Consider the following 7904-nt stretch of genomic DNA (forward strand, 5'->3'; position numbering starts at 1 on the left):
GTCAAATATGGCTTCTAAGGCAGGAAGGCTCCAAATGTTGCAGAAAATAAGGGAAGAGCATACTCGAAGAAATTCCCCTGAGGTGTCCTGGGAGTTATTCTTATTTCTCTCTTGTGGGTGAGATTTGGCCTGTGGTTCTACTGTGTTTTCCAAATCAATGACTTTTGGTGTCTCCTAGCCAACCACGGGAAGGAGTTCATCAGGAGCCAAGCAAGGCCTGCTTCGGGGCATGGGAGAGTGAAGCAGGGCTAAACGCGGACAAGACCCGTGGAGAAAAGGGCATCCAGCCTCCCCCCAGGGACAGGGGCTTTGCCGTAACACATCCCTAGTGCTGACTGTCCAGTTCCCGCTTGCCTTCCTCCATGATAGGGCCCCAAAGCTTCAAAACGACAATTCCCAGGATCCTCTACAGTCAGGGTCAGGCACGTGATCTGGGTACCACCAATCCATCACACTCCATGAGGCTGGGCTGCGGATGTGAGTGATGCGAGACGGTCAGACCCATGCAAGGACATTAGATCTTCTGGCAAGAAATGTGGCACAGGCTTACGTTTTGGGACAGCCGAGGCAGAGCTGCTGGCACCCGATGCCGAGGGTCAAGGGGGCTGAGCTGCAGGCCCAAGGGTCAGGGAGAGTTCAACTAAAGCATCGGCTCACTGAGGATGGGTGTTTCCTGCTAAGTTGTCGGGGCTGACTTGCCCTGGGGCAGAAGCATCTAAAGCCAGGTCTTGGCCCTCCTGGGGGTTCATTAGCTACATATGACCTTTTGATAAATCACTTTCTCCTTTAACAATTCAGAGTGGACCCTGTTGTTTGTAAGTGAGAACCTTGAGCTATTGCGGAGGCAATTCCAATATTCCCCCAAGTGAAAAAGAGAGAAAACTAATGTCTTTTTCAAATGCGAGAATGAAAAGATACAACATGGCAAGGAGCCCAGAAAGCACCCTTTCACCCATTGCCCATCCATTACCTTCCAAAGGTAACCACTGTTATAATTCGTATGCACCACAGATTAGTTTTGCTGGTTTTTGAACTTCATAGAAGTGGAATAAATCATTCTATACTTCTGTGTCTGACTTCCTTGCTTAGCCTTTTTTCCAGTGAGATTAATCCATGGTCCTCTTTTTCAGTGCCGTGTAATGTTCTGGTTTATTTCTCTATCTTCGTATTGATGGACATCCGGGTTGTTTCCATTTGGGAGCAACCCTTACAAGTAATGCTTCTCTGTGAACCCTCTGAGCTCACCTCCAAGTGGACTTGCTGGGTTATGGGCTTAGGGTTCACTTTAACAGATATCGTGAAACAGGCCTCCTTCCAAAGGGGGATCGAACCAATTTATATTCCCACCAGCAGTAAATAGGGCAAAAGACCTTTGCAAATGTCTTTGTCTAATTTTTAAAAATAGCCACAAAGGGTAAGGAAGTCCCCATGTACCAGGACCCATCATAGTGCAGGCAATATTATCAAAGTTCGAGGGGAAGGTCCCAAAGAAGCCTATCTCCAGCATTCTATGGCAGACAATCTACATTGGACAAGATCATCTGAGATGGGAAAATCTCAGACTTCCAGCACCCGGACTCATGAGACAGGCAGGGTACAGCTGTATAGAGAGAACAGAGCCCTACCATAAAGACTATAATCCTAAAAGGTCAAGTCTAAGGATGATCCTGTCAAGATAGAATATGAAGGGATCCTTTTCCACTCTTTCCTTTTTATCCCACCAACTCCGGTTAGCATTCTTGCTCCCTCCATCATGACTCCGCATCTACCCCCATCCAATCAGTCCCCTGCTAGAAAGGAAAATCCCTGGGCATTCATTTGGGAGAGTAGATGCTGAAGTTGTACAAACCTGGGTTTGAATTCCGACCCTTCCCAGAGTGCCTGCATGCAAACTGTAGGGATTGGCAGTCACTTGACCTGAGAGTGAGGGTCTTGTTACATGTCGCGCTTTGTGCCGGACTTGCCTCGCGCTAGTCCAGCCCTAATCTTTACCATTACTAATTGAATATCTTGGACAAGTTGCTGAAGTTCTCATTTTAAGCCATAGTTTCGTCATCTGCAAAATGGGAATCATATTAATAACTACTTAAGAGGGTAGTAAATGCTCAGTAAAGTTTAACTGGGGCTGTAATTAAACCTGAGCCAGATTCGTTTTGCTAACAGCATGATTATTGGAAATTGTGCAGACCCTGAGCCAAAATGACTGAAACCCCGACCTCTTCCCCCTCCTCCAGTTCTGTTTCACCAAGTCCCATGATGATCCCTTTCCTCACCATTCCCTGGACAACTCAGTTTGAGACCAAATAATAATTTTGACCTTGGATAGCTTTGGTTATGATGGACACAGTGCAGCCTACCTTCCCAACTTGGAATCTCACCCCTAACACTCTCAAGGTCAGGCTAACAGTCTGCTTGGGGTAGCTGGTCTACCAGCCTTGGGTAGAGATGAGGGTCAAGGAAATCAATAAGATAGTCCCAAAAATCCTATTCACCTGTAAAGGCAGACGGAGATCCACAGAGATGTATGAATGAAATGATTCGAGCTTTGGAGACACATTGCAGAATAGACTAGTGTTTTCTCCCCAGACAGAATAAAACCCTAAGCCCCCACATCCTCTTCAAAAGTGAAGTCTCATTCATTTCCTCTACAGCACACCACCAAGGTGTGGTTGGATTGGTTCATCATGTTCTGATCATTTTTGTCCCCTTTCCCAGCCCAGAGGGTAGAGGAGACAGGGCAATGTATTTTACACAATCTTGGAGATTGATCTCTCTCTCTGTCTCTCTCTCTCTCCATCACGTTCTCGTGGAATTAATGTGGTATCAGCAAAATGAGCAATGTGATCTAGAACTTTTTTCACTTTTTAGTATGGAGATTTTGAAACATACAAAAAGAGATAGAATTAAATAATAACTCCCCACATACCCATCACACAACTCCAATAATCATCTATTCATGATCAATCATCTTTCACCCACTTCCCCTATCCCTATGTTATTTTAAAGCAAGTCCCAGACATCTTATCATTTCATCCATCAATATTTCAGCACCCATCACTAAGGATAAGGACCCTCTGTTTAACATGGCCATATTCCATTATCACATCCTAAAATTAACAAAAATTCCCTAATGCCATCAGAGATCCCCGATAGTCTCAAAAATGTCATAAAAATAGCCATGACACACAGTTTGTTGGTTCTGAATGCAGATTCAAATAGGTTTGGGACTTTTCATTTGTCTTTACTGCTATTCCTTTCTTCTCTCATGGCCACCTCTCTGGGGATGATTACATCATAGTTCTAAAATTCCTGCCCCAAATGTGCACATGGCTCACTTTGCTGATACCACATAAATTCCATGAATACATGATGGAAGAATCGGGAGGGGCTTAGCACACACTCCTAATTGTAGCCCATCAGACAGCTATGTGCTGGGGCTCAAACTGTCGACACATCATAAATTCACAGAATTCTCAGCAGGGGGTGGGGGGCTGGGACCCTTTTGATTGCAACCTCTCAGGGAACATTGTGTTCCCGGGTTCTCTCTGCTTTGCTAATTCAGCATCCATTCTGCCAGCACAGGGAGGGCTGGGGGACAGATTTGTTTCCAGTATGGACTCTCTCTGCCTCCAAAGTGGTTTTCTGGCTCCATCAACCCCCACAAAGTCCCCAACCACCCCCAGGCACCCCTGCTCTACCAGCCTAATCATCAGCCCTTCATAAACATGGTAGACTGTTCCAACATGGTCTGCCAACGCCACCAAAGTGGCCTCGAGGGCTCAGACAACCACCTTAATGGGAGATGTGTCAAGGGAGGTCCAAGGCAGGTCAGGAAGAGTAAGAGGGGCCTCTGAAGGTGCAGCCCCCCCAATCCAAGAAGGGACTCTCACCCCAGCAAAGACTCCCTCCCACCTGCCTTCCCACACCCAAAACTCATTGCCATGGCACCTGCACTTTGTGCAATCACATTTCAGCCAACCGGCCTATTTCCGGATTTGGGAGTCCCCCGGCCGAAACACACACAGCCAGCCAAAGCCTAGCCTCTCAAAGCACAGTGCAGGGACCAGCAGCACTGGCATGCTCGTCAGAAAGGCGGAAGCTCGGGCCCCATCCCACCTTGAGCCCATTGAGTCAGAATCTGCGTGGTAAGCTCTCCATGCATGGGTCAGAGTTTGAGAAGCACGGGAGCAGGAACAAGTGTCCAAGGACAGGGTAGGCCGGGGGCTCGAAAGCTGGGATCATTTTCCTCTGTGTCCATGCAATACGCAGACGCTTCCCGCAAGGGCCACCCTTCTTAAAAAAAAAAAAAAAAAAATGGGAAGCTGGAGCCCAAGAGAACTGGCAACATTGTTATCAGGACTAATGGGTCTCACAATGGAAAATGAGGTTTTTCTCTGCTCGCGCCCAAGGGCACCGTCCCTGGCCCCCTCTCCTGATGCCCACCGTTGCCCTCGGAGATCTCTGTTCGGGGAGAACTTGCTTTTAAATGAGAGTCAATGGAGCAGGTCGCGAAGCTGTCAGACGCAGAATTTCTGGTGCTCGTGACTGTTGTAATTAAAATCATCCGAGTTGACTAAATTGGCCGAAAAGGAACCAGGCCCACATGACTGCCGTTCAAAGGGGAGCAAAATAGCTCCTAATTTGTTAATTAAAAATATGAATGCACTCCACACGGAATGGCTGTGCGTTAAATTCTATTCAGATTCCATTAGAAAACAAATAAGCTCTGCGCCCTGATTAGAGGGACCCGGTTCCCCCAAATCTGGGTGGATTTGGCTGGGCTTTTTTCAGAAAACAAATTTAGAGCTCGCAAAGACCTTGCAGAGAAGTCAAATTCCTGGGGAGACTTCTCTGGTAAATCAATCTGGTAATTAGAAAAACACGCCGATAGATTGGATCTGCTCTCTATTTCTTCATCATACTGATGAGGCTGGTTCAAAGAACGGATATTTCCAAAGAGCTGGGCGAGGCATTTCCTGCCAGCTCCAAAATGCACCTGAGATGCAGACATGGGGAGGGGGGTGAGAACTGACGGATTGGAGGCCGGAGAAAAAGATAGAGGGGACAGGCCAGATGAAGCCGGGTCGGGGAAGGTGGAAGCCACGCCTGGATCCTGCTTGGCCTGCTCTTCTCTGGCCCAGGTTTCCTTCACTAAGCATCTGTGGGGTGGACAGCTGAAAATAAAAAATTAAGAAAAAAAAAAAACTGAGATGCACAGTCCCTGACGGCCCTGCCAGTGTTGCGGTCCTGTAGCTCCTTGGCCCCCGAGGGTCCCCGAAGCTGCCTCTCTCCAAGCCTCCACCGCCGAGCAGGGATTCTTCATTCTCCAGCCTGGCCCACCGGGGACCCAGGGCTCCGAGGCAGTTTGGGGATCGCTGAGAGCCTGAGGCCAAATTTGAAAGGCTCTCTCCAGAGGAGCAGGGCAAGCCTCCTCCGCCTCCCAGGGCTTTGTGATTTCCCGACGCCCAAGGCTTTCTCCGGTGGTCAGCAGAGCCCCGCCAGCACGTTCTCTTCTCCATCACCAGTCCTCCTCCTCCTTCCATCACTGGGATCTGTGGTTCACGTGTCTTGGTGAGGCAGGAAGACCACGTGGGGGGTCGGACCAACCGTGGCCATCAGGGCAGAGCAGAGGCGGTGACCTGGCACACTGACCATGCTGCATCTGTCCCCTGGGCTTGCCGCAGCCCACAGAGGGCTGTTATGATGGCACAGCTCACCAAGCTCTCCAGGGAGAAAGTGCATGGGGCCTTCGATCTCCCTCCCTGCCCCTGGATGGGGGCCAATCGTGCCGTCTGGGGAGGGGGCGGTGTCTGTCTGCCACAGCCTCCCTGGCGGCAGGTCCGCGTCTGTGGGGAGCGTTTTTCTCCAGCAGCAGCGGCTCAGGGCTGTGTCAGGATGTATTTATTTTAGACTCGCTGGTGTTCTTTCAAGGTGTGGAAGCCGTGGCTTTGCCTTTATTAGAATGAATTACTTTTAACGCCGACTCCAACGGGTCATCAGAAAAAGCACTGTGGCTGTGTGTGCTCTCTTCCACCACCAGAGAAGCTCGGGAACCGAGAGGTCAAGGGCACACACTTGGAGTCAGGCCAATTGGGTTCAAACTGCAGCTTCACCGCTTACCGTCACCGTGACCCTGGGCGAGTACTTAATGTGGCAGATGCTGGCGGCGCCCCGCTTGTGTGCACTCAGCGCTCTGGATTCCCTTGCAAGAACCTGCGAGAAGCCTGGGGGCTTTCTCCGAATGCAGGAGCGAAAGCTGCTGTGGTTCCACAGGGCAGGACCAAGGTGCCAAGAAAGTGGAGACTCCCAGGAGCAGTCTTCAGCCAACGAGGCCGGAAGTCAGAGGACAAGACCCCCAACTCCCCTGCCCTCAGGTGGGACAACTCTCAGCTGTGTTCTACACTGTCCCAGAGTTCCCTGGGAGGACTGGGTGGCGGTCAGCCGCGGCAGCATCTGCCCATCGCCGCTGCTTCCTCCTGGTGCTCTCTGGAATCACGGCTTTTCACCAAACACTCACACTCTGATTTCGGCTCAGGGTCTGATTCAGGGGGGAAAACCCACCTTAAACTGTCTAACTTTGGGGTTTGTTTACCAGTAAAATTGAGGCAACATCAGTACCTTCCTCATGGAAATCGTAGTGAGGATGGAGTGGGACGCGCCATGCAGAGCACTTAGCAAAGTGCTGAGTGCATAGGAAGGGCTATGTAAGTTCGAGAAATTACTATTCTCATTCTCAGGGCCGAGCCCTCACAGTCCTCGCCAGTGCAATTCACGCGGCTCGTTCATTCATTCATTTACACCTCACACACAAAACCCAAAAACGGATTGTGGATGACTTTGAAAATGTCATACCATCCAGCCCCTTCTTTTGGCTTGGCCTTTCGAAGGGTCATTTGTCTAGTCCAAATAATGAGATGGGAGGCCCCTGGATGTGACACGCTTTCCCTGTCACTCGCCAGCACCCCGAGACTGCACCTCCAGGCACCAGAAAACCACCCCCTCTCACTTCTTCCCTAGGAGACCAGAGAATCACCATTGCTGATCTTCGGTCAGCTGAGGTCATGCATGAGGCCGCGGACATCAGGAGACTCCAGTGGGGCTGGAATGTCTAAGATGGACTCAGTCATACTCATGCTGGTCATCACTGGCTGTTGGTAAGGTGACCTTGGCTCTTCTCCACATGCCCTCTCCAAACACTGGGTTGGGTTTTCTCACAGCATGACTACTGGTTACCAAATGAGAGCATTCCAAGAGGACAAACTCCAATGCGGAAGTGCTTATGAAGCCTCAGCCTGATGCCAGCTAGTGTCCCTGTAACCACAGCAAGTCACGTGGATAAGCCCCCAGAGGCAGCATGGCAAAAGACCACACAAGAGGTGAGTCCTGGTGGCTGTGGTTCACTGGGGCCACCAATGTGACAAACTACCGCAGAGGGCTCCAGCTTCGCAAGGCCTCCTTAATCAATCATGGATGCAGCCTCAGCCTCCCAGGATATATAATCGAAGTGATTAGGGATGTTCCATCGCCGTTTCCCCAGCTACCTTTACCCTGAAGGGGCTGACCCACTCAGCCACACACATTAGGAGAAAAAGCCCCTGAGTTAACTGGATCATTTAGGATTCCTTCAGTTGAAAGTCACAGAAACTCAATGAATTTAGAATTTATTGGTTCACGCAGCTAAGAAGTCCAGAGGAATGTAGTTTCAGGCATGGCTTGATCTAGGCATTCAAATGACATCCTTAGTACTCATTCTCTCTGTCTGTGTCCATTTATAGGTTCTTCCCTCCTTTGTACTGACTTCATGTCTGGAAAGTTTCTCTGGCATGGTGGGAAGTTGCCCCACTGGCAACTCCAGGCTTATATCATGCTACCTGAGAAACTAAGACTTTATTCAAAATCTACCA

This window comes from Enhydra lutris, unplaced genomic scaffold (genome assembly GCF_002288905.1).
Source record: "Enhydra lutris kenyoni isolate GAN:26980312 unplaced genomic scaffold, ASM228890v2 scaffoldscaffold23, whole genome shotgun sequence".
NCBI lineage: Eukaryota > Metazoa > Chordata > Mammalia > Carnivora > Mustelidae > Enhydra > Enhydra lutris.